The sequence below is a fragment of the Aegilops tauschii genome, chromosome 3 (genome assembly GCF_002575655.3).
Source record: "Aegilops tauschii subsp. strangulata cultivar AL8/78 chromosome 3, Aet v6.0, whole genome shotgun sequence".
In the NCBI taxonomy this organism is placed as follows: domain Eukaryota; kingdom Viridiplantae; phylum Streptophyta; class Magnoliopsida; order Poales; family Poaceae; genus Aegilops; species Aegilops tauschii.
The window spans coordinates 495929541-495956686 of record NC_053037.3 but is presented as its reverse complement, the minus strand read 5'-3'; the positions used below and the strand labels follow the sequence as shown (position 1 = coordinate 495956686).

The 27146-nt window shown below is 44.5% G+C and overlaps 1 long non-coding RNA gene and 1 pseudogene across 4 annotated transcripts; both read left to right on the top strand.

The window, feature by feature from the left end:
* The first annotated feature begins 145 nt into the window (after positions 1–145).
* LOC141042474 (uncharacterized) lies at positions 146–4356 on the top strand. Of its 4 annotated transcripts, XR_012205436.1 has the most exons (6): positions 148–1311; positions 1534–1620; positions 2361–2573; positions 2662–2727; positions 2841–2866; positions 3723–4356. It is a non-coding gene; the product is annotated as an uncharacterized lncRNA (long non-coding RNA). The 4 variants fall into 4 exon arrangements; XR_012205435.1 differs by having other exon boundaries at positions 146–1311; positions 2662–2866; XR_012205437.1 differs by lacking the exon at positions 2662–2727 and having other exon boundaries at positions 153–1311.
* Positions 4357–11081: 6725 nt separating this feature from the next.
* LOC109753886 (DNA polymerase alpha catalytic subunit-like) lies at positions 11082–19958 on the top strand (annotated as a pseudogene).
* The last annotated feature ends 7188 nt before the right edge of the window (positions 19959–27146 follow it).

Below are 27146 nucleotides of genomic sequence, written 5' to 3'. Positions count from 1 at the left end.
TCAGTAGGTGTCAACTTATTCAAATCAAGTCTACGATATAAAGAGAGAGGCATAACACTAACACCGGCTCCAAGATCACATAAAACAGTTTTAACATAGTTTCTTTTAATGAAGCATGGTATAGTTGGTACTCCTGGATCTCCTAGTTTCTTAGATATTCCACCTTTAAAAGTATAATTGGCAAGCATGGTGGAAATTTCAGCTTCCGGTATCTTTCTTTTGTTTGTAACAATATCTTTCATGTATTTAGCATAATGATTCATTTTAAGCATATCAGTCAAACGCATACGCAAAAAGATAGGTCTAATCATTTCAGCAAAGCGCTCAGAATCCTCATCATCCTTTTTATTGGATGGTTTAGGAGGAAAAGGCATGGGTTTCTGAACCCATGGTTCTCTTTCTTTACCATGCTTCCTAGCAACAAAGTCTCTCTTATCATAACGTTGATTCTTTGATTGTGGGTTATCAAGATCAACAACAGGTTCAATCTCTACATCATTGTCATTGCTAGGTTGAGCATCAACATGAACATCATCATTAACATTATCACTAGGTTCATGTTCATTACCAAATTGTGTTTCAACATCAGAAATAGAAATATCATTGGAATTCTCAGGTGTGTCAACAACAGGTTCACTAGAAGCATGCAAAGTCCTATCATTTTTCTTTTTCTTAGAAGGACTAGGTGCATCTACATTAGTTCTCTGAGAATCTTGCTCAACTCTCTTAGGGTGGCCCTCATGATACAAATGTTCCTAAGTCATTCTACCCCCTCTAGTCACAACTCTATTAGCATTATCATTTTTCTTATTATTTAATTCCTTGAGCAAATCATTTTCAGCTTTAAGCACTTGTTCTACCTGAGTGTGACCATAGAAGCATCTCTACTATTAAAGGAGAATCGAACGTCGTGATGGTTCGACCTCCCCTCGTACGTGTAAACTGTCTTCACACCTAAAAAATCGGACCGCCTTCCCACCCCTCCGGGCGAGAAAAAAAGAAAAAAGAAAAGAAGAAAAACAACCCACGTCCCCACGTCCCCGTATCCCACCTCCCACTCCCTTCCCCCAAATCCCTCGCTCTCGATTCCCTCCAGAGAGGAATCACCGCCGCCGACCTCCTTCCGCCTACAGCGACCTCAAGCGGCAACGCACTGCAACCAAGCTAGATTGGAGTGGTGGATCCGCGCCCTTGACATCTCATGGAGTCCATGAGGAGGGCGCGACGACGGCAACGACGAGCGATGGCGATGCAGGGAGGGCGTGACGACCAGGTGCGGCGCGTCGACGACAACGACAAGCGACGGCCGAGGTAACGCTAGCTCCACCACATCGGCCCCCATTGCTGGTCTCCAGTAGTCTCCGTCGCCCACCGCACCGCGAGCCTCACGCCAGCGGGCTGCGTGCTCCTCGCGTTCGAATCTGCTCTGGGCATAGTAAGAGAGGAGCTGAAGGGGTTTGCCGCATAGCCGGTTGACGCATGACGCTAAGCTTCGCTGCTGTTTGCCGTGTGAATTAATTTGTCTATTTTTAGTTGGGAATCGGAGCAGGTGTGGCAGAACGACATCGACCTCCTCAAGCCGTCGACGGGCCCAGAGAGAAGCTCAACTCATTCCTCATGGTACGTGCGCATCAGGCCACATAGGATGTGGGTGAAACATGCCTTTCCCTTCAATTGATTTTTCTCCCAGCCCCAGATTATGTGTTGTCTTTGTGTTCCTTCTCTGCATGATGTCAAGTGCCATGGCTGCTTCAACATGTAAGAGCATGGTCTTTTCTCTGCTTTAGTCACGTGTCCTAAAACATTCGATGCCTCAAATTACGAAACAAGAATAGTATTATTAATTTGTTATATGCAAAATGGTGGCATTACCCAAATAACTTTGTCCTATAAATGACATGTGATCAACATTATTCCTGCAAACTGAGAAGCAGCTCATCTGGCCCTCTATGTATGTGATTATGTTGATAGATAATGTTACAAAGTTAGTTTAGATTATCCTGAAGCGTGCCGCTCTCTGTCAGAAGTTAAGCATGATCATCATTCGTGAACTGGTAGTATGGTTGATTTGATTACTCCGTTAGTCTACTATGATACTATGTTCGTTTGCTCCACCACTGTGTTTTGATATAAGTGCACACAAGATTACATACAAGTAGATGAAAAGGCAAGATGTCAAACATTGATCAGTCGTCCTGTTGTAGCAAGGGTTCATTTGATACTCTATGTGGTGATGGAAATGCTTCTTTCTTTTCTTCAATCCTTTTCTTTTCCCATTAAATTTCCGTGAACTAATACATCTAACTGAACCGTTGACAAAAAAAGTCCCGAGTTTAATGTCTTTCTTTTTAAGTTTTTAGGTGCGAAACCTTGTCGAGGAAGGCCGTGGCGACTGGTGGTGCGAAGCCGATCCTCCGCAAGGGCTTCTCCATGCTGCTACGCTCTCCTGTCGGTCTCTTCTTGCCTTCGCTCAGGCAGGCGCCGGTGCGGCTGACCCGCCATTGATCAGCGACAGACAGCGTGGTGATGCAGGTGTGCGAGGAGTCTCCGGCCGCTACAGGCTACAGCCTCAGGTTTGGTCTTCTATTCTACTACCTTAATCCCATAATTTTCTACTTGGACCATTCCATTCTTGTTAGTTATCACGTGGGATCCTATCAGGCCTCATGTCTGGAGAGAGATTTTCTACCATGGGATTCGCATTTGTGAGCTTCAATTGGCATATTAGTAAGCCCATATATGTCAAAAAAGCAATGACCAATAATAGATTGTGTACACTGATTACTGATTGAATTTCCATTGTTTACATTATGATATCTTTTCTGCTTGGATTTTTGCAGGGGGCGAAGCAAACACTTATTGGGAGGTACTCAAAATTTGATCACTTTTTTGTAGAATCATGATGCTGATTAAATAATCCTTGAGTGATTTTGAATCTTTGCCAATAGTTCAACATCATTTTTTAACACAAGGTCTAAAAGGTGTCATTCAAAATCTGCAGATGATCAGTAGTGTTAAACCCACACCCTCTCTGCCATCTTCTACATGAACTGCTTTGTAAAAATTGGAAAGTTGTTGCTCGTGATGCTGATGTGCGGGCTACCAAATTGGGATATTTTCGATCATGGTCAAACTACGTTGTAAAAAGTGAATCGTATTAGTAATGTCTCCCAACTCTCAAATTGTTGCTTGTTATATTAATCTACAGACTACCAAATTGGAAAATTTTCAATCATGATATGATTCTGAGAATTGATGCATGATTGCAGATGGCTACCAAATCGTAAAATTTCAACATTCAAAAGATGTATTTTGTACTGGCAGCTTTGATGCATGATTGCAGCTGCATGTAGGTTTTGGTTTGTCCAAGAACCGTGTATGTATACCGATAATGATTACTCCCTCCGTCCCAAAATAAGTTCCTTTGATTTAGTATAGTTTTATACTATAAAACATTTAGTACAGTTTTATACTATAAAACTGTACTAAATCAACGACACTTATTTTGGGACTGGGGGAGTACTCTGTTTTCAAATGGCGCTTGCTGTGCGCATGACAACTGTGCGTGTATAGATTAGTATCATGTTGCCTGCACACTAAACTTATAATTCTTTTTCTGAATAATGTGTCATATTTTAATTCCTGTCAAAATGACCATTGCTATTTGCTTTCTAGACATCTTGTATGTGGCTTGTGGTGATAATAATTTTTATTTTTCTCAGGATTTGGTTATGCTCGTGAAGGGTACATTATGATTTACGAGCATTTAATCTTCTTTGATAATCAAAGTGCCGCATAGTCTTATGTGCATTCATCAGAGCAATTCCACAATTTTGTCCCCACTTATGCCTTTTTACACTTTTATATGTGTAGCTTTTAATTTTTTAAGACATTGATTCTTTTTTTAAGTCTTCATGTGTGCAGAATTACTTCTGCGGTGAGACTTCTGCGGTGAGCTGGAGTGTGACGTCTTCTCACGGGCTACTGTCATCAATCAAGGTGGTCATCGGTCGATATCAAGCTTGATGAGTACTTCCTGAAGGCTGATGTCTGCTCCCGTCGCGTCGCTGTTCGAGACCCCACCTACATGGGAATCTGCTATTTTTTTGATAGATTGGCAGTGAGATGCATGGATAGGAGAAAAGAGACCGGAAGAGCATGAGAGGTAGATGTTGAGAACCTAAATAATGCACACACATTTACATATTTCATGTGATGGTAGTATATCGTCGTAGTTTTCGTGTTGGTTGTCCTACTAAATGTTCCTGTCAGTCCTAACTCATCACATCACTTTCAATTTTCAGTCATGCTTGAATCTTTTATTTGATACTCTATAAATCAGAAAGCATGTCTAAAGATGAAGGTAATGTTGAAACTTGGAGGCGGTCAAATCATATGCTTTTTGGGCTTTAAGAGCTTAAACTAACTATTGCTTTTTGGGCTGTACGAGTTTGAACTAACTATCGCTAACATCCTCGCTTTGAATTTTCAGTTTTTTTCAAAAGTTTGTATTTTTCCATGGTCAGGATAGGGGGGGCATAGATCTTAGTTTCTTCTTTATATTCTCAAGGAGGTCAGGAGTTCCTCTTGAGAAGGAAGAGGACAACCTTTAACTCAACCTACCCCTTCAGAGAGAACTGCTTGAACTCAAGATACTCCTCCCAGTCATTTGATCGATACAGTAATAACCTTTTATGAGAGTGACATAAAAGTCAGATGTTTTACATTAAGCATGCCTCTCTTGTAGGTCTATTTTTCTTTGGGTTTGGGAATAGTATATGTTGTTTGAGAGGGATCTATTTTTTCGAGAAAATACGATTTTGTTCTTTGTTTCTCTACTTATCGGAGTTCATGTTTCTTTTCGGTTAGTTGTGAGAGATACTTCGTAAGTTTCCATTCAAAAAGGAGATCAAATAATATTTTGAATCAAGGACATAATAAATGAAACAGTTTTGCTAAAGCACATCTAGATGTGCCATAAGTATTGCACATCTAAGTCCTATGTCATTGATCTTATGTTGAGATGCGGTTCGATTTTTTTTCTTTTTTTTCTTTCCTCTTTATGCTTGATTCACTCATTTAGATGTGCAATAACTAGAGCACATCTAGATGTGCCCTAGACACACCCTAAATGAAAATACAAGATTTTGAATAGGGCTTGCCCACACGACACTTTGGAAAAAGGTGAAGGGAAAGGAAGGGTGAGAAGAATTAAATGATGCAAGGGGGGAGTTTTTAAAGACATACAACGATTGCCTAGGAACAAATAAGAGGGATATAATCAATTTTTCAAGGAATTGAAACCAGTCCTATCATATCCGACATGCATTTTTTAATTCAAAAATTTATTTGATCATAATGTATTTATTTTGACCCGTGGCAACGTACGGGCATTCAGCTAGTGTTTACTAATAAGTTTAAGTTCACCTTTAACTCTGGACATATAATCACTCAAGTGTTCAATTATATAAGCATTACGTTCAATTGTCTACCAACATAAGCATTGAAGTTTTCTTGTTTAACAATAAAATTATCAAACTCATCCAAGCATTGGCTAGCAGACTTATTAAGATGAATATCACTTTCATCAAATCTATAGAGAGAATTTAACTTTACTATCTGTGTCGGGTTATCAAGACCATCTATTTCTTCAATAGGTGGTAAATTCTTAACATCTTCAGCTTTAATACCCTTTTCTTTCATAGTTTTCTTTGCCTCTTGCATATATTCAGGACTGAGAAATAGAATACCCCTTTTCTTCGGAGTTGTCTTAGGAGTTGGTTCAAGAAGTGTCCAATCATTATCATTACTCAATATATTATTCAATAGCAATTCAGCTTGCTCAACAGTTCTTTCCCTGAAAACACAACCAGCACAACTATCCAGGTGGTCTCTGGAAGCATCGGTTAGTCCATTATAAAAGATATCAAGTATTTCATTTTTCTTGAGAGGATGATCAGGCAAAGCATTAAGTAATCGGAGAAGCCTCCCCCAAGCTTGTGGGAGACTCTCTTCTTCAATTTGCACAAAATTATATATTTCCCTTAAGGCAGCTTGTTTCTTATGAGCGGGGAAATATTTAGCAGAGAAGTAATAAATCATATCCTGGGGACTACGCACACAACCAGGAGCAAGAGAATTAAACCATGTTTTAGCATCACCCTTTAATGAGAACGAAAATAACTTAAGGATATAGTAGTAACGAATTTTTTCCTCATGAGTGAATAGGGTGGCTATATCATTTAATTTAGTAAGATGTGCCACAACAGTTTCAGATTCATAGCCATAAAAAGGATCAGATTGAACCAAAGTAATTAACTCAGGATCGACAGAGAAATCATAATCCTTATCAGAAATACAAATAGGTGAAGTAGCAAAAGCAGGGTCATATTTCATTCTAGCATTCAGAGATTTTTCTTTTAGCTTAGCTAACAGTTTCTTAAGATCATATCTATCTTTGCAAGCAAAAAGGTCTCTAGCAGTTTCTTCATCCATAACATAACCCTCAAGCACATCAGGCAATTCATATCTAGAGGGAGAATCTTCATCATCACTTTCATGAATATTATCTGTTTCAATAATTTCATTCTCTCTAACCCTAGCAAGTTGTTCATCAAGAAATTCACCTAATGGCACAGTATTATCAAGCATAGAAGTAGTTTCATCATAAGTATCATGCAAAGCAGAAGTGGCATCATCAATAACATGCGACATATCAGAATCAATAGCAGGAGTAGGTGTCACAAGTTTACTCATAACAGAAGATGAATCAAGTGCAGAGCTAGATGACAGATTTTTACCTCCCCTCGTAGTTGAGGGATAAATCCTGATTTTTTCATCTTTCAAGTTCCTCATAGTGATCAACAGATATAAATCCCAAGTGACTCAAAGAATAGAGCTATGCTCCCCGGCAACGGCGCCAGAAAATAGTCTTGATAACCCACAAGTATAGGAAATCGCAACAGTTTTCGAGGGTAGAGTATTCAGCCCAAACTTATTGATTCGACACAAGGGGAGCCAAAGAATATTCTCAAGTATTAGCAGTTGAGTTTTCAATTCAACCACACCGGAAAGATTTAATATCTGCAACAAAGTATTTAGTAGCAAAGTAGTATGGAAGTAACGGTAACGGTGGCAAAAGTAACAGTGACCGTTTTTGTAGCAACCGTAACAGTGGCAACGGAAAGTAACTAAGCAAAGATCAATATGTGAAAAGCTCGTAGGCAATGGATCAATGATGGATAATTATGTCGGATGCGATTCCTCATGCAACAGTTATAACATAGGTGACACAGGACTAGCTCCAGTTCATCAATGTAATGTAGGCATGTATTCTGAATATAGTCGTACGTGCTTATGGAAAAGAACTTGCATGACATATTTTGTCCTACCCTCCCGTGGCAGCGGGGTCCTATTGGAAACTAAGGGATATTAAGGCCTCCTTTTGATTGAGTACCGGACCAAAGCATTAACACTTAGTGAATACATGGACTCCTCAAACTACGGTCATCACCGGGAGTGGTCCCGATTATTGTCACTTCGGGGTTGCCAGATCATAACACATAGTAGGTGACTATTGACTTGCAAGATAGGATCAAGAACGCACATATATTCATGAAAACATAATAGATTCAGATCTGAAATCATGGCACTCGGGCCCTAGTGACAAGCATTAAGCATAGCAAAGTCATAGCAACATCAATCTTAGAACATAATGCATACTAGGGATCAAACCCTAACAAAACTAACTCGATTACATGGTAAATCTCATCCAACCCATCACCGTCCAGCAAGCCTACGATGAGATTACTCACGCACGGCGGTGAGCATCATGAAATTGGTGATAGAGGATGGTTGATGATGACGACGGCGATGGATTCCCCTCTCCGGAGCCCGGAACGGACTCCAGATCAGCCCTCCCGAGGAAGATTAGGGCTTGGCAGCTGCTCCGTATCGTAAAACGCGATGAATCCTTCTCTCTGATTTTTTTCTCCCCGAAAGTGAATATATGGAGTTGGAGTTGAGGTCGGTGGAGTCTCAGGGGGTCCACGAGGCAGGGGGCACGCCCAGGGGGGTGGGCGGGCCCTGCACCCTCGTGGACAGGGTGTGGGCCCCCTGATGCTGATTCTTTCGCTAGCATTTTTTATTATTTCCAAAACGTGTCTCAGTGGATTTTCAGGTCATTCTGAGAACTTTTATTTCTGCACAAAAATAACACCATGGCAATTCTGCTGAAAACAACGTCAGTCCGGGTTAGTTCCATTCAAATCATGCAAGTTAGAGTCCAAAACAATGGCAAAAGTGTTTGGAAAAGTAGATACGTTGGAGACGTATCATTCTCTCTCAAAAAATGGATATGGGAAGTGGTACTTTCATCCTGTTTGCTCTCTCTGGGAGTTGGTGGAATGGGTGGGGTATATATAGCTAGCACCAAAAATCTAACTGTTACACACCTTTACGCACAATACGATGGGACCGGGTGGAATCACTCGGTGAGACCGACTGGTGCAAAATGTTTGGAATTTAGGCTTTTCGATGAGACCGGATGAAACAATTCGGATAGACTAATGGGTGATGACCTAAGCACTTTCCACACTTTGGTGACACCAATCGAAACCACTTGGAAATTCCGAGGTGAAATCAATAGGTTACAGAAAGTTGGCAAGCGCACTTCGGTGAGACCGAACGTCATCTCGGTGAGACCGAGTTGCTAGGGTTTAGGCAGTGGATTTTTCAAGTGTATCTCAGTGAGTCTGGGTAGATGTGTATCGGTGGGACCGAGTTTGACTTTAGGATTTTGGACAGAGAAGAATATGAGGGTGTGGTTGAGGGTTTTTGAGCAATATCTCTAAGCACTTTGAGAAAATAGTCCATGCTCAAAACCTCATCCCCTTTTAATAGTATTGGCATTCCTATGGACTCAATGTGATCTTTGATCACTTAACAATAAATGTAGAGTCTTGAAGCTTTGCCACCATTGTTCCTTAGAGCCTGAAATGTACTTGAGGAAAATATTAGTCCAACAACATGTATGTTGACATGAATTACTAAAATCACCAAAGGAGCAAATGTGCTTTCACCTTCAAACCCATCACCCTCCATATGCAAGCCTTGATTATCATGTTGGTCATTCCGGACGGGGCACAAAGGTTGGGTCAATGGAGGTTGGCTCATTGTTGTGTCATACACATCTGGATTGACATATGGTGGATCTCGAACCGAGCTTCTAACATCACATGAAGATGCACACCGATTCAAATCAATGTGCAACTGAGCACCAACCTTCTTTGTGGCAAATAACTCGAATGCTTTATCTTGTGAGGCCAAGACACTCTCCTTATATGCTTCCCAATGGAAGTCGGAGACAAGAGGTATTGTCTTCCAACGAACGTGTTGTCCAAACCCAACATTATACCTTCCGATTAAGTCTACTTCATCGCTTTCTTCCATCTAATTCAACCTTCTCCGAAGCTCAACCACAACCTCCTCAAGGCTAGGACATGTGGAAAACACCATCACTTCTGTCTTCTTCTTTGGGTCACCATATTCGGCGTCTCCCTTCTCAAAAGAGGCAAGTCCACATGATGCACATTCACGATCCTCGCCATCTACAAACATACACACCAAAATGCATCAATGGAAATTGTAAAATTGGATGACCTAGGGTTTCTCCAAGTGGGCACAATGCGGACATTTCAACCAACAAAAAGAGGAGAAATGAGGGATAATACCTTGAGGGGTTGAAGGGGAGGATAATTCACCGATTTGAAGCTCTGTTCCGCGAAATTTAGTGGGCATTAGGGAGGGGGATGAGTGGGGCAGCCGGGGTGGAGAAAGGGGGGAAAAGAGAGGATGCTGCCCGTTTTGTTAGTTCAAGCGCATGGTGCCCTGGGCTGGGGCTTCGTGCTACTGAGCATGGCGTCCTGGCCCGGGGCGTCAGGCCCACGCTCTGCCAACGTGACAAACGAGCGCTGACTAGCATGACGCCTTTGGTTAGGGCGCCATGATGTCTAGCATTGTGCCCCGGGCGCCATGCGAAAGGGCATTTAAAAAAGGACAAAACTGCTCTTTTCCGAAAAAATTAACACAAAATGAACCCATTTAAAAAAAATCACTAGGCCCCCTTTGTTTGGGCTACAGATTCTTGAGAATCAGCTGTGGCTTGGATTGTGAGAATCAGCTGCAGCCACAGATTTTGAAAATTAGAAGCTGGCCGTTTGTTTGCTCGGCTTCAGAAAAATTAGAAGTGCTATGAAATGTCTGCAACACCCCTGGATCATAGCCACCATCTACTATCCAGCGCCAGCAGCAAGGGAGGTGTAACACCGTCGGGAACCTTGACCCGGTGAATCAACAGGGAGACGAGGGAGGAGGGGCGGCGGAGAATGGTTGATCTGGGAGGGGCGGCATGGATGGACCTACCGGTGGGGGTGGGGGCAGTGGAGATGGGACTCGGGTAGCTAGGTGGAGGTCTGATTGAGCCGCTTGGATCCATCTCCTTCGCCGCCGGAAGGAGATTGGGGGCGGCACGGGCGCAGACTGGGAACGGCGGCAAGGGTGGAGATTGGGGGTGGCGGCGCAGATGGGTGTAGGGGACGGTGGTGCGCCAGAGCTCGTGGCCTTAGGGAGGAGGGTAGGTGCACGGAATATGGGAGGGGCCAACGCTAGAGAAGCAAAGGCGCGCGGAATACAAGGGGCGGCGGCGCTACAGGAGATCCCCCGTCTTTGTTCTGTTGGCTGGGAAAGAACGAGGTGGAGAAGAACATGGCGTTGGGGAAACTGGTGTGGGCAGTGGCATTTCTAGCGTAATAACAGGAACAACTCGGTCTATTCTGGAACCAGGGTAAGTGACTGCTCGGGAATCTCGGGAATCAGCAAATTCGCTGCTTCCGGATTGCGCGTCGGCGTAGTTAAATTTCCAAAGCCGATTCTTGAAAGCTAAGATAGAAATCCGAGTGTTTGTTTGAGATTCTGATTTTGGATGTGCTAGAATCTGTGAATCTGTAGCTAAAGCCCAAACAAAGGCCACCTCATAGTGGGTTGAGGGAGCGGTCCTACATTTCATGGTAGTCTTTTCCTATAGGATCTGACGGCGAGGATGGCTCCCCCCGCAAGCGGAAGCAGCCGCGCCCTCCCCAGCTGAAGCGTCCGTCCCAGCAGTTTGCCGCGGCAGCGGCCCTCTCCGCCGCCGCCGCCGCCGCGATGATGGGCAAGCAGCGCCCCTCCTCCTTGTTTAAGAAGCCGGGCAGCAACCGCACCAAGGGCTCGTCGCTGGCCGCGGACAGCATCGTGGACGACGTCATCGCCGAGTTTGCCCCCGACGAGAACGACCGAGAGGAGCGCCGTCGTCGTGTTGGTAGGTTCTCCGCCCCGGCACCGCCGCCTGTTCCAGTTGCTCAAATTAAGGCAATCCAAGCAGCCGTAGATGCTGAAATGGAGGTTAGATCGGATCATGGGTTCGAGCCTGATGCGGTTTCAGACCATGTAAACGATACGGAGGTAGAATTGCAGCCAGAGGTGGAACTGAAGCCCGATGTGGAAATGCAACCCAAACTAGAAGCAGCTGCAGGATCTAGTGCTGATTTGATGGATGAGAATAAAAGCTCGGAGGAACTGAAGCAGGAGGCTAATGGGGAAGTGAAGGTAGAGAAGGTGCGCCGGTTAAACGCTAAGATTAAGGCAGAGGGCACCAGGAATGGTGATATGTTGAGTGCAACAGCCGGTTGGATGAAGATATGTGGGGATGGGGAGAATGCAGGAGTCGAGGGAGAGGTGGCTGTTCATGATATCGACGATGTGGATGAAAGCTCGGAGTTTGAGCTGAAGGATGGAGCCCTGCCATTCTATTTGCTGGATGCATATGAGGAGCCCTTTGGTATCAATTCAGGCACAGTCTATTTGTTTGGAAAGGTAAATATCATTACTACTAATTTTCTATTGAAATACTCTGGTAAATCATCCCTACAAGAGAAATGTTTAGTTGCTGACATCTGTTAAAGTACTTTGTTTTGTTCACATAATATTATACTGAATACCTTACAGTTCATGAGCACCAAACTAAGTGAAATTCTTTAGCTTAGTAGGATAGCTGATTTATATAAAGCTCAATATATTGCTATGGTCAAGTATGCCAGAAATAGGTATCAACTTTGTTGAATAGTTGCATGTTCTATTGGATTATCAGCTATTACATGTTTGCAGCTCTAGGTTATACACTACACTTTTTTGACCGCCTGCTTTTCTTTCTAGGTCGTAATAGGCAAGCGGTTCCATAGTTGTTGTGTCGTTGTAAAAAATATGCAAAGGTGCATATATGCAATCCCAAGCAGTTCAGTATTCCCAAGGGACACAATATCAAGGATAGAGAAGAACTCCACAAGTTCTGATGCTTCACCATCACTTCGAGCAACTTTACACGTGAGAGATTGATTATTTTCATATACTAAGCTAAATATGCTCATTGCAACATATTTATCTCATCTGCACACTACATATCCTTCTTCCAGGAGTTGTCATCCGGACTAAAGAGTGAAATAGCTGACAAGTTCTCTGACCTCAATGTTTCAAATTTTGTGATGACTCCAGTCAAGGTTTGTAGATGGAACCATCCTGTAACTTCAACCCCTGTAATATCCTTGTCTATGCTAATTATTTATATTTGGCATGCCTTAGAGGAACTATGCATTTGAGAGGACCGATGTACCAATCGGTGAGCAGTATGTCCTGAAAATAAATTACCCATACAAGGTATGTTTTTGAACAATACATCTTCTGTCTCTTATTTTCTTTTTTCCTTATATCCTATGCATTTTCGTAGAATCCTGCGGTACCAGCCGACCTTAGAGGTGAACATTTCCATGCGTTACTTGGGACAAACAATAGGTATGATCCATAAAACGTGTGACCCATGCTATACACAACAATTCCAGTGTTGTACTCTCCGTGCCAAATTCTTTCCTCACACACAGTAACCATTGTACCTTTCAGTGCACTTGAATTGTTTCTCATCAAAAGGAAGATCAAGGGTCCTTCATGGCTATCAATTTCTAAATTTTTGGCATGTCCATCTACTCAGCGGGTATATCCTTAACCTCATGCTGTCCTCTCATTCCGGGCTGTGTTTTATATCTAAGTTATGATACTCTTATAGCTCCTGCCTGATTCTTTGTTGCATTATATTGGTGGTGCTGATGGTTTTTGGCGTTTCCGCAGGTCAGCTGGTGTAAATTTGAAGTTACAGTCGACTCCCCAAAAGACATTTCTGTTTTGATGGCAAGTACCACACTGGAAGTTCCCCCAGTTGTAGTTGCTGCTGTTAATCTAAAAACTATCATAAATGAGAAACACAACGTGCATGAGATTGTGTCAGCATCAGTCATATGCTGTCACCAAGTAAAAGTAAGCATGCTGATCTGGGGTTGAAGTATTCTATTCTAGTATTTGTTTGTACATACTTAAGCAGTTTAGGTATCAGGTAAATGATTATCCTTTTCTTCTGGAACAAGATTTTCTAGAAAAGCTGACATACCTTGGCAATGATGTATCAAGCAAATGAACCTCCATGTCTCTGAATTCTTTTTTAGACAAACTGATGCATTTTGGGTTTATCTGAAACAACTATCGAGCCAACATATTTGCGAGATTATTTTATAAGCTAGAGAGACACTTTCTACCAAATAAATGTTGTTTGCCTTTTGGGGTTTCAGATTGATACTCCAATGCGTTCTGAAGACTGGCAGAAACGGGGAACGATGAGCCATTTTACTGTTATGCGCAAGCTTGAAGGCAGCATATTTCCTATAGGCCTCACCAAAGAAGCTTCTGATAGGAACCAGAAGGCTGGTAGCAACGTGCTGGCACTAGAGAGCAGGTGGGTACTGTTGTTGCTTATGCATTTACATCTTCCTTTGAACAAATCCGAGTTCTCATCTTTGCATTCATTAATCTTTTTTATTCCATTTTCAGTGAACGTGCTTTGTTAAATCGCTTGATGATTGAGCTTAGTAAACTTGATTGTGATGTACTTGTGGGGCACAACATTTCGGGATTCGACCTGGATGTCCTTCTGCACCGTGCTCAGGTTTTTATAATTATATATCTGATTAATCTTGGTACCTCATGTTTTAATTACAAAGTATGCATTATGTCCTAATTCAATCAAATAAGAAACATGTCTATGCCGTTTTTCTGCTAGACCTGCAAAGTACCAAGCAGCATGTGGTCCAAAATTGGCCGCCTTAGAAGATCAGTAATGCCCAGGCTTACCAAAGGAAACACACTATATGGTTCTGGGGCAAGTCCAGGAATTATGTCCTGCATTGCTGGCCGTCTCCTCTGTGACACCTACTTATGCTCTCGTGATCTTCTGCGGGAGGTAACCAGCATTTTAATTGCTTGGTGCAACCTTAAAGCCAAATTCAACAATTCTAACCTTTTTTTACACAGGTGAATTATTCTCTGACACAACTTGCAGAGACGCAATTGAAAAAAGACAGAAGAGAGGTTTCACCACATGATATACCTCCAATGTTCCAATCATCGGAAACGCTTCTAAAGCTGGTGTGGTTTCTTTAAATTCAAAAATCATGCTTACTTCTTTCAAGAGAATGCCATGTCTTAAGAATTATGAACTGAAGCAATCTTTACCAATTTATCATCCTCATCTAGGTTGAGTACGGTGAGACTGAGGCATGTCTTTCTTTGGAGCTCATGTTCCACTTGAGTGTTCTCCCGCTTACACGCCAACTGACAAATATTAGTGGTAATCTGTGGGGAAAAACTCTCCAGGTAAAGTATCATTATTTTTATGCAAAGTATACATCTGCAACAATGCAGTCTTCTTTGAAAAAAGGACAAAAAACAATGTTGTGTTGACATGATTTCTCACATGAAATGGACGCAGGGTGCTAGAGCTCAGAGGGTAGAATATCTACTGTTGCATTCATTCCATTCAAAAAAATTCATTGTACCAGATAAGTTTGCTGCACGCAGCAAGGAGCTGAACTCTGCAAAACGAAAACTTAATGCTGATACCGAAGGTGGAAACGTTGCTGATCCTACCATTGATGATGAGGTGCATAATGGTGATCAAGGCAAAGCAAGAAAAGGCTCTTCATATGCTGGTGGTTTGGTTTTGGAGCCTAAAAAAGGTCTATACGACAAGTATATTATACTTCTGGACTTCAACAGTCTTTATCCTTCAATAATTCAGGTGAGTCATTATTTTTCACAGATTCGGTAAGTTCTGGCTTATTCTCCATGAGTCAACTGTTAAGCGATGCCCTTGATATATATATTCACTGTTTCTTTTATTCGCTTCTCCACTCAGGAATACAATCTGCTTCACCACTGTTGAGCGTTCTTCTGATGGCAATCTCCCTAACCTTCCAACTTCAAAGGCTACTGGTGTTTTGCCTGAGGTACTTACATACATATGTGCTTTATTCGGATATGGGAATGGGACAAACACTGTTTTGCAAAAAATTGAACCGCTAGCTGGTAACAACATACTCCCTCCAAGAATGCTACAGGTGGGATACCCTATGGGTAACCGTAACACCCATATTGCTTTGGAACTTTGCCACCAAGAATATAACCAATATTTCTTTTGCTTTCAGCTCATTTCTGAGAAACTTGTAATTAATAATCAGAGTTGCGATTACAGAAATAAAATATGCTATTCCTGCTTGGCCACCACACCTGTTCATGCTTTTGGTAAGGACATTGGAATTTCGTAAACTTGTTTACTGTGATTGTGATCCAAGCTTACAAGCTACAGTACTATATACTTAACTGTATCCGATCTTTGTAACTAAGCTGGAGAAAAAATTTATTCCCCCCTTACCAAGTTTAAATGCTATGAGAATTGACAAACCTTGGTTCTGGAATAGACTACTGAGACATATTCTTCTGGTCATTTTAGTGTACAAGTAATACAATAACACACAATATTCCTTGTCCTGTCTTTACTTTTCTTTGTGCTTCAGTTATACTCCCTCTGTTCCTAAATATAAGTCTTTGAAGAGAATCCACTATGAACCACATACGGATGTATGTAGATGCATTTTAGAGTATAGATTCACTCATTTTGCTCCGTATGTAGTCCATAGTGAAATCTTTACAAAGACTTATATTTAGGAACGGAGGGAGTAGATGAAAAGTAGCTTCTCGTCAGGGCATAATTCTGTTCTAACATGTGTTTGCAATCATCGCTAATGAAACAGCTGTTGAAGAGTTTGGTGGAGAGGAGAAGAATGGTTAAGTCATGGCTCAAAACCGCCTCTGGTCTCAAAAGGCAGCAGTTTGATATTCAACAGCAAGCTTTGAAGCTTACCGCAAACAGGTAAAAAAAAAACTTGTCACAAGCATTAGTAATTCCTTGCATTCGTCCAGTATGGTCGATGGGCTCTAACTTATCTTTCATGCTCCAGTATGTACGGTTGCTTGGGCTTTTCTAGTTCTAGGTTTTTTGCAAAGCCACTTGCTGAGCTTATTACCCTGCAAGTGGGAACATACTTTCTCTCCTTGATAAGTAATTTACAAACATGTACAACTATCTTTGTTGTGACTGATATACATCATGATGACCCTGCAGGGTAGAGAGATCTTACAAAACACTGTTGATCTGGTTCAAAATAATTTAAACTTGGAGGTATGCATATTGCTGACCTTTCTAAGATATCCAAAGGACCTTCTTTATAACAAGATTCACCAACTTTCTTTATGAAGAAATTGGCCATATTGATATTTCTTTTCATTTCACTGGACAGGTTATTTATGGTGACACGGACTCCATAATGATATATACTGGACTGGATGGCATCTCCAAGGCAAAGGCAATTGCTGGAAAGGTCATTCAGGAGGTAGGACTTTGATATTAAAATCGCAGAGTTGGATAATAAACTATAATCTATGAGCAACACAAACATCATCTTGCCGCAACTGCTTTATGCAGGTGAACAAGAAGTACCGTTGTCTGGAGATTGATCTTGATGGTGTATACAAAAGAATGTTGCTTCTCAAAAAGAAGAAATATGCTGCCATTAAAGTGGCACTAGATGGTAGTTTATTAGAGGTGTGTGCTTTCCAACTTTATATTGATCTAGCAAAACTAGGAGATCTATTCTAACATGCTTGATACAGAACATTGAGCGCAAGGGACTTGATATGGTCAGGCGTGATTGGAGTTTGCTGTCAAAAGAAATTGGTGATTTTTGCCTGAATCAAATTTTGTCTGGAGGGTAAGTGTTTTAGTTGCCATTAATTTTGCTCGTGACATTCTCTTTTATCTCATCCATGTTAAAACTGTTTCTACAGGACATGTGATGATGTTGTTGAGTCAATACATAATTCTCTCGTCCAGGTGAGTAGCCTACAACATATTCTCATCTTTTAAGTTTTCCTTTTCCATATTTTCTGAGAGGGGCATTAACTTTGGTTGCTACTGCTCCGCACTAAAGTTTTGCATCGGTGCTATATTTGTTAGTGTAATAATATATGATTGACTGAATATGAGTATTGTTGCAGGTCCAAGCACAGATGAAAAAGTGGTGAAATAGAGCTTGAAAAATATATCATCACAAAGAGTCTAACGAAAGCGCCAGAAGATTATCCAGATGCTAAAAACCAGCCTCATGTCCAGGTAAGATTTACCTGTTTTATTTCTTTTCGTCATGGTTTATGAGATTAATGGGAAACTGATGAGCTGAGCTAAGTGTTGTCTTCCTTTGATTGTGTTGGAGTTTTCAGATTGCTTTAAGACTGAAGCAAAATGGTTTCTCTGGATGCTCTGTAGGTGATACAGTTCCTTATATTATTTGCTCACAACAGGTATTGCATTTTCTTTCTTGCATCCCTAAGTACTATTTGGTGCTGGGTTCTCTTACTGTGCTGTTATTGTTAACCTCTGCTTTAAACGCAATGATAACTCAACAAGGGAATATCTGTTTGTCTGAAATTATCTTAATTTTAAAAATGTAATCCTGCCGCAAGAATGTTTTGGGGATATCTGTTTTTAGCTTTGTTTGAAATATTCTAATCTGACCTTAAAATTTACGTGACTATTAAGAGGCAATTCTAACTTTCTTTGACTATTCCAAACAGGATTCGGATAATACACATTCTGGGGGAGTTGCTCAAAGAGCTAGGCATCCGGATGAGTTAACACGAGACCCCAACAAGTGGATGATTGACATCGAGTATTATTTGTCACAGCAGGTCCTCCTTTGCATGTAGAAAACATATAGTTCTTGTATGCTACATTTGTCTGTACTGTATTTTTTATTATAAATTGCTTTTACAGATTCATCCTGTGGTTTCTCGCCTGTGTGCTTCAATTGAGGGTACTAGCCCAGCCCGACTGGCTGAATGTCTTGGACTTGATTCCTCCAAGGTGTGCATCCGCTCTTGATTCATGGTTAACTATCTAACTGAATTTTTGGTATCATGCGTTTTTGATCCTTCTAAATCCTTGGAATCAGTTCCAATCAAGATCGACCGGGTCTAGCAACAAAGATATGTCTAGCATGCTCTTATCTGTAACTGACGATGAAGAAGAGAGGTAAACATATAATATGCCTATTTCGCTTTGATTCGTGCAGTCGGGAACTTCCAACTAAACATATCATGAGTAATACTTGCAGATATCGTGGCTGTGAGCCGATATGCCTATCATGCCCAAGCTGTACCAGTACCTTCGAGTGTCCCCCTGTATCCAGTCTGATTTCCAGTTTATCAGATACAAATGAAGGAAAAGATGCTACTGTGAATTTCTGGCGCCGGATTCGATGCCCAAGATGTCCAAATGATACTGATGAGTGCAGAGTTTCTCCTGCTGTGCTTGCCAACCAGGTTAATACCACTTCATGTAATATGATCTAGCATTCAGATTGCTGAACTGAAATTGATTTTTTTCCATGCCAGATAAAAAGACAGGCTGATAATTTCATCAATCAGTATTATAAAGGTTTACTGATGTTAAGTATAGTTTCCACTTCCAATTGGCATTTCAAATTCTTTTGAACCTGGGTCCCTGTCTACATGTAAGAACCTTTTGTTTCGGCCTATTTCTTTCCAGTGTGATGACGAGGGTTGCAAATATTCGACTCACATTGTGAACCTTAGAGTGATGGGGGATTCTGAGAGAGGAACCATCTGCCCGAACTATCCACAATGCAACGGCCGTTTAGCAAGACAGGTTTGTTGATACGGGCTTAAGTTTACAATGTGCTTATTTGTTCTTTGATGGCGACTGATACCGATTCTTTGCACTGACAGTACACAGAGGCAGATCTATACAGGCAATTGTCCTACTTTTGCTATGTACTTGATGCAACCCGGTGTCTTGATAAGGTTAGACTAACCCAATTGCTATTTTTTCTTTTCGTTTGTGAATGCCATAGTTGATGTACAGATTTTTGGATGCAGTTGGACCATAAGATGCGGCTTCCTTTCGAGAAAGAGTTTGCAGTATTAAACCAAACCATAAGCTCGGCATTTCTGGAGATTCAGAAAATCCGAGACAGATGTGCTTTTGGATGGGTTCAGTTGACAGATCTAGCAGTGTCAATCTGATAAGCTACTGTTTGCTGTAATCTCAAGCATTGCTGACCTGTGCAAGAAGCTCCTCATGGGCCGTGGGATATTGTGTTGTTGAAACTATATTTGTTGTTGAAGGTGAAAGGAACTGGGAACCAAATGATGACCTTGGCCACTAGCCGCTGACCGGTTTCCTGGCTTGCAAAGGATGGAGTTGCCCACATCATGTTGCATTTAAATACAAATGTTCTAACCAGTTGTTTCAGAGACCCTCCTTGGTGCCATCCCTAGATTTTCAAAATGTATATTGTACTACTATTGTAAATATGTTGCATCCAATCTCATGGTTTTGTAGCGACATACTTTGAATACTAAATTTATCATCATTCCAGTTCTTCCATATTATCTGAAATTTATCACAATCCAGTTGCTCACTTACTGATTCTCATATCTGTAACTTTTTTTTTGACAGTCATATGCAACAAGGTTTATTTTGTATCAGAAACTAAAAGAAAACAAGGTATTGGTGTATCAGATAGATTACTAGTGCTCTGATAGATGTAATCCTTGATAAAGAGCATGTTGTTCCAGTTCTGCTGGATTTTTCAGGTGTTCGTCTTGTTCTTTTATATATCTGCCAGATATCTCGCTTGTAGTCCTTATCAAATGAAAGACTGACTGAATCAGCTATTTGCATAATCTCACAGACATACAGTCATACATTAGGGTTAGTCCTGTGAACTGCAGTCTGTGGCAGTGCGAACCACATGAACTAGCTTGGAATATGCCAGATACTAAACACTAACTCTAGCCAAGTGCTGAAATCTTTCCAAACCAAGATGCTTTAGCAGCTCGGTGATTACATAGATTCTGAGAGCTCGGTGATTACAGAATCTGGGAACTGTTAGGTTTAATTAAACCGGATGCTACATAGTAGACTCAACCCTAGCTATTTTTGGAAGTTCTAGGTGATTAACCTACTGCCACCAGCTAAGTTAATTATGCGCTGCACCAGAATGTGGGTTGGTTTGATCAACTGCCATTTGAAGGGAAGTATACGTTGTGGCATGTGAGTGGGTGGAGAGAGCGGTCCTGTCTTCACTTTCATTGGAGTCTTTCCTTCTTCCATAACGCAGCCACGGCCAGGAAAAAGAGAAATAATATAAAGAAACTTTTAGATGATTCTGGGATTTGGAGAGAAGGTAAGGAGTTGAAGAATCACATCACTGATTATTTCTCAAAGCTCTTCAAGTCGGAAGTCCAGCATCCGAATCAAGAGGTTTTGTTCCTAGTTTGTAGGAGAGTGACGACTGAAATGAACAATGCTCTTCTTGCTCTTTAGAGCATCTCCAGCCGTTCGGCCCCCCAGGGCGCCTAAAAAGAGCGGCTTGGGGGCGAACCGGCGCTAGCTCGGCCCCTGGGGGCGACCTAACTCCCAGTCACGCCCCCAGGCGCCGTCCCCAGGATGCGGAAAATTCGAACTTGGTCGTTCCCGCTCACAAAAGATGCCACAAGTCCGGCGATCACAAGTCACAGTTCGGCGATCGGATGTAGTCTGGCGTACAAAAAATAAAGCGCCACAAGTTCGCGTGCGCAACGCATCACTCGGCGGGGTCGGCCTCAGGCGTCGGTGGAGTCGGCGTGCGCGGGCTCGGCGGTGTCGGAGCTGCTTCGGTGCTGGGCGGTGTCGGCGCGGCTCGGTGCTGCTGGGAGTCGTGGAGGCGTCATCACTCGGGCTTGGTGTCGGCGTGGGCGTGGGCGCGGGAGTTGGCGTCGCCGTCGTCGGCAGCTGGTTAAGGATGAGGCTGCGCTCCGCCATGTACCACGCCTTGAGCTTCTCGTCGGTGCTCTGGAGCATATCCGCCCCGCCCATCAGAAAAGCCAGGTCGGTGTTCCTCTTCTTCGCGGCGACGTTGGTCCGGAGCAGGTCGAGCTTGATGGCGCTGTTCGTCATCAACGATGTCACGACCGGTTTTTCAATAAAATAATTATTGAGAAACCAATCCCTGTTACGGACCAGCGAGGAAGAATTCCTTCTCACTGATAGACAATATATTGGTCACAGAAGAAAAATACCAGGAGTACTAAATATAATACAAGGTTGAGCAGAGACTGCCCAACAATTTATTACATGCACGCCGATAAAAACAATACGGCGGATAGGGTGGCAAACTACTAACTCACGATAAAAACGGTGGTGGAAATATCATCGCGAAGCGAGTGACATGATTCCGGAATACTACAACTCTTCGAGCGTCGGAGTGAGGCTCGAGAAGACTTATTGCGGGTGGCGGAAGCGTAAACGATACAAGTGACCAATATCCGGGATCGCGCAGGACTGACTGGGACTCCTCTAGGCGTCGGACGCGCTATCAAACTCTTCATCCAAGAGATCGCCTTCATCAACATCTGGCCAAATCAACAAGCCAGGTGAGTACTATGAAAGTACTCGCAAGACAGTTCGGACATAAAGTATAACAAATGCAAACATGAAGCACATGAATAAGTTAACCAGAGCGATCAGACATAGAGATAATAAATACTGGGTGCCAAGCGAGGGTCTGAATGACGCCTCGAGCGGAAACTGCAGAATAGTAATGCGGGTGCCAAACAAGTGTCTGAAAGACTCCTCGAGCGGAAAATGCGGAATAATAATACAGGTGCCAAACGAGTGTCTGAAAGACTCCTCGAGAGGAAAATGCGGAATAAAAATACAGGTGCCAAATGAGTGTCTGAAAGACTCCTCGAGAGGAAAATGCGGAATAAAAATACAGGTGCCAAACGAGTGTCTGAAAGACTCCTCGAGCGGAAAATGCAGAATAATAATGCCACAGTCGGGCGTCGGGGCGACACCACATAAAGGGCTTATAACAGAAAGTAAAGACAGTGCATGCCGCAGTCGGATGTCTGAGCGACATCACATAAAGGGCTTATATCGAAAGTGAGAAACGAGTACACGCCACAGTCGGACGTCTGCGCGACGTCACATAAAGGGCTTATGTCACAACTCATTAATACAATAGCTCGGAGACATAAATTATCACAAGCATGAGACACAAAAATAAAGTTAGTCCATCAACTGGAATAACAATAAATCTGAGATTTTACCGCTTGAGCTTGTTCACCGGGGGCAAGATTTTCACACGGATAGATTTGGATGTAAAGTCTACATTACTGATCATGGATACGATGATTTGGAAAGAATTGACTCTGCAGAGTTTGTACTTAACCACAGCCAACGGATTTCAGTAGTCACGGGGACTAGTTCCGTCTACGGTGTTCTGGAAGGAACACGTCTAACCAGTACACACCCAATTTAACCATCCGAAGCCAGGGATCACCCTCGACAACATTCAGGAAAAACCCTGAGTCGGGGAGGCTACAACCTCGCGTAGCATGGGATCAAATTTCTATACGCGCGCTATAAGGGGGTGCCCCCCCTCTCGGTCCCAACCGGAAACACCCATGCCCCCTGACCGAATGACTGGCTTTAATCCTGGGCCAAGGTACCATCATCCCGGCCTCTCTGTTTGGTGTGTACACGGAAAGAGGTTACCAACTTACTAAACCGTATCCTGGCAATGAGACATGTGGTAGCACGGAAAGGGGAAGGGACGATAACACGGCTCCAACCATGTTAACGTCGGAAAAGTCGGATGACACAAGGCTGGCATGCTACAACAGTACCACCTTGCTGCCCTTCATGTCACCACATGACTAGGCCACCTCTCATCAGAGGTCATCGCAATTTTGGAACATGCGGGAAAAGATCGATAACGTGGCTCCAACCACGTTAACGTCGAAGAGAGTCGGATGACGCAAGGCTGGCATGCTACAACAGTACCACCTTGCTGCCCTTCATGTCACTACATGATTAGGCCACCTCTCATCAGAGGTCATCGCAACTTCGGAACAACCGGGTCGTTGCCTTACAAGCAACGAGGTAGTTATCGACACTCACATGCCACGCACAAACTTTCACATGAACATGCAAAACATCTGCCATATCAAATGTTCAAACATGCTTGCCTGGTTCGGAGAAGTCGGAGTCTAGCTCGGCGAAGTTCGCGGCTCCGTCCCCTCTCCCGGAACCTACGGCAATCACGAAACGGGGTACTAACGTGAAAACCAACACATGCACAGAAACTTTGCCAAATATTTTTCAAATAAATCCCATAAAAAACTAGACAAAATTTGGAGATTGACAGAAAAAGAATCACTCAAAAATACCTTTTCATTAAAAAGTTATAAAGGTTTCTGTCCAGGGACCTTTCTGTAATGAAACAGAAAAGTTCTAGGGTTTTAACTGAGAAAACAGAAAACGCTTCGGCTGGGAATGCGCAAGCGCAAGGAGAAAACGTATTTTGCCCGAAGGCGCCAACAGAAAACGGTTCGGGGAAATAAAACAGAGGCTGACACGCGGGGCCCGCATGTCAGGTTTGAAAGCTCGCCGGCGCCCGAAGACGGCGATGGACGCCGGCGTCGAACCACGGCGAGTTAGGAGAAACGGAGGGTACCAAGAGCTTCAGTGTCTTCTTCCGCGTCGGTGGGTGGTGGACTCGTCCAACGGGGAGCACCACGTCGACGGCGACACTATCTCCGGCGGACGGTGGTTCGGGTGAGGTTGGGGAACTCCGGTGGAGGGCTGCAAAGTACGAATTGAGGCGCGGGTCAGAACGGGTGATGCAAGGAGAAGCTACTGGCAAGAGAATGGGGGCTGTGGAGCACACACGGGGGCGAATCGGGCTGGATCCCGTGGCGGATCGCGGCGGCCGGAGTCGAGGAAGGAGACCCCCTCGCGGCTCTTCCAGTGGCTGGGCGTGCTCTAGGGGAAGTGTAGGGCTGGTGGGTGCTCGAGTTGAAGCTCGGGACCTCTATTTATAGGCAGATCGACGGGGTGGCCGTGAACGGAGAATCTCCGGCGAGCGATTACGGCGGAGCAGTGGGTTGGCAGAGGGTTTGAGCGGTCGGGCAGCATCAGTGGATGTTACGGGACTCGTTTTGCAGCTAAACGGAGCTGACCCTGGCGTAATGGCGTCTGCCCATGGTGAGGTGACCGCACGGGCTCAACGGCGGCAGAGAGCGCGCTCCGCGCCCTGGGGTTCACGACGAGAGCGGCAGCGCATTCGGGGGAGTGGACGGCCACGCGGCGGGCTCCGGTGGTTTGGGCGGCGCTGGGTGGAGTCGGCGGCGCCGTGTCTCCCGCTGGCGTCCGCAAAGCCGCCGCCGGCGTCGGTCACGGGGCGGCGCACCTTCTGCTGCTCGTCGCCGACGCCCGCAAGATGCCAGGCACTCGTGCGGTGCAGGAACGAGAGGGCGAGGACGAGGAGCAAGGCGACGCGAGGGTACTGGCGAGATCGACGCCCGTTTCTGAAGAAAACGACAGCAGCCACTTGACTGAACTCTGAACTTACTGAATCTTGACAGTGACCAAGCATTGCAGGTGTTCGACAGTAGGTTTTGGTAAAGAGATAAATTTTTCTGGAGCTGTAACTTGGTGAGACGATCACTCAAAGCACCCAGGGGCTGCCTGAATTTACTTGGAATTTTTGGAGAAGGTTTTGAATGAATTTCACCAAATTTGGCAAATCTGGTCCAAACTTGCAGCTGATGTAGTTTGAATTTTTTTGAACTGGAGACCAGTGGATCTTCATGGTTCTAGGTTGAGGGTTCAAAGGACTAGGAGGGGAAAGAAGTTTGGTGGTAAAAGTCCAAACAGAAAATGGAGTTCCTTTGTAAATCTCCAAGAGGTAGAATAGAAGGCAGAAAATATTTGAATAGAATTTGAATGGAAAATAAATACACGGGGAGGTTCAACTTGCTGGATTTGATGTAAATCATGATCCAGAGGTGAGGGAGTGTTTAGGAGAGAGGATTTGCACTTATGCCATGGCAAGAAGGAATAGTTGGAAGTGGCAAAGTACTTTCCAAAAGCCATAGTGCAAATTCAAGAAAAGGTTTTCAAAAGTTATTCTCTCAAATGAAAAACATTTTGTCTTGAGCCCAAATGAAGAGCAAGAACTCCCCAGGTCAAAGGCAGATCTTGGGTGAATTCAAATAAAATTTTTGCCATAAAGAAAAATATTTGAGAGTGAGAGTTCTCTTGAAGAAATTTTTTAAATCACTCCCTTCAAGTCAAATAAAAATCTTTTTGAAAAATTCAATAGAAACTTGGGTGTCACAAACGACGACCACCACGCCGCGGTTTTCTGTTCACGCAGGACGACTGGGCCTGTGCGTCAGCGAGGCAATGCTCGATGGACTCCTGCACTCGCGCGGTAGCGGCGTCGGCGTGTTTCCCCTTCTTGGCCCCTTTATTGCCGTCCGGCCGCCCCTCTGACGCGCCCGGCGTCGGCGCGCCCGGCTTGTATGTCTCCTTGGCCTTGTCGAGGGTGCGCCGGACTTCCGCCCACTTCTCGCTACATGTCAATGCGCTTGTAAACGTGGAGGTACTTGAACTCGGCGTCGTTGTTGCCCTGCCGATACAAGGCGAACATGCGCAGCAACTGCGCGGAGGAACAAACAGTTGGCGGGCGCACACGGCGAAGAGAGGCGGGAGACCGGCGTGTCATACCTGATCCTCAACGCTGGCGCCGCTCTCCGGGCGAGCCGCGACCTCCTCGACGATCCCATGCCATTTGTTGCACGCCCCCTGGATACACCCCCAATGGTTCGCCATCGCCTTCGCCCCGCGCTGCATGTAGGCGCCTTTAAAGTAGGGGTCGACGAGATTGCGTTCGTCGAACTCGGCCTTGATGCGCTCCCAATACGTCTCGATGCTCTGGTTCGTGCCGGTGGTCGGGTCGAGGCAGATGATTTTCCATGCTTCGGCGAGGGATTCCTCCTCCTTGGACGCCCACTTGATGCGCGGTTCGCCGGACCTGGCCGCCCGCTTCTTCTTCTTACGCCTCCTCGCCGGAACAGTCGCCTGCTCCTCCTCCTCCTCTTTGTCCTCCTCCTCCTGCTCCTCCTCGCCGTAGACATAACCGAGCTCGCCGTCCATGCCGTCGCTGAGATCCACCGTGTCGTCCGGGGTGACGAACCCGGGAGACGCGGTGGCCGCGGTCGAGCCGGTCGCGATGATGTTCTCCATGTCAGCCTCGGTCTCGTCGGCGTCGCCGAGGTGCGAGAAGGGAAGCGCGCCACGACGGAAAGGTGGCGTCGGGGAGGACGCGTAGGCGTGCAGCGAGTAGTTGTATGGAGGGTACTGCACGCCGGCGAAGGCAGGCGAGGGCGTGCGCTGGGCCGGGTCTCATGGGGGAAGGTGACGTTGGGGTTGAACCCACCGTGCGCGTCCCCGTCGGCGTAGCCCGGCGAGGGCGATCCCCATGGCTGCGGCGACGGAGAGCCGACGCCTTGCTGGCCCCAGGGCGCGTACTGGGCATGGCTGCCGGGTGGATTCATCATCCTCGCGCGAGCCGCCTCGGCCTCGGCTTGGTCCGCCGAAGCCGCAGCCGCACGCGCCGCGTTGTCACGGGCCTTCTTGGCGATCGCCCTGTTCCGCCGGTCGGCGGTGACAGCCTCCCGTCGCTGAACTTCCACCCTCCAGTCGGCGTTTGACATGCCCGGTGGCTTGGACGGCGGTGCCCTCGACTTCCTCTGCTTCGGCT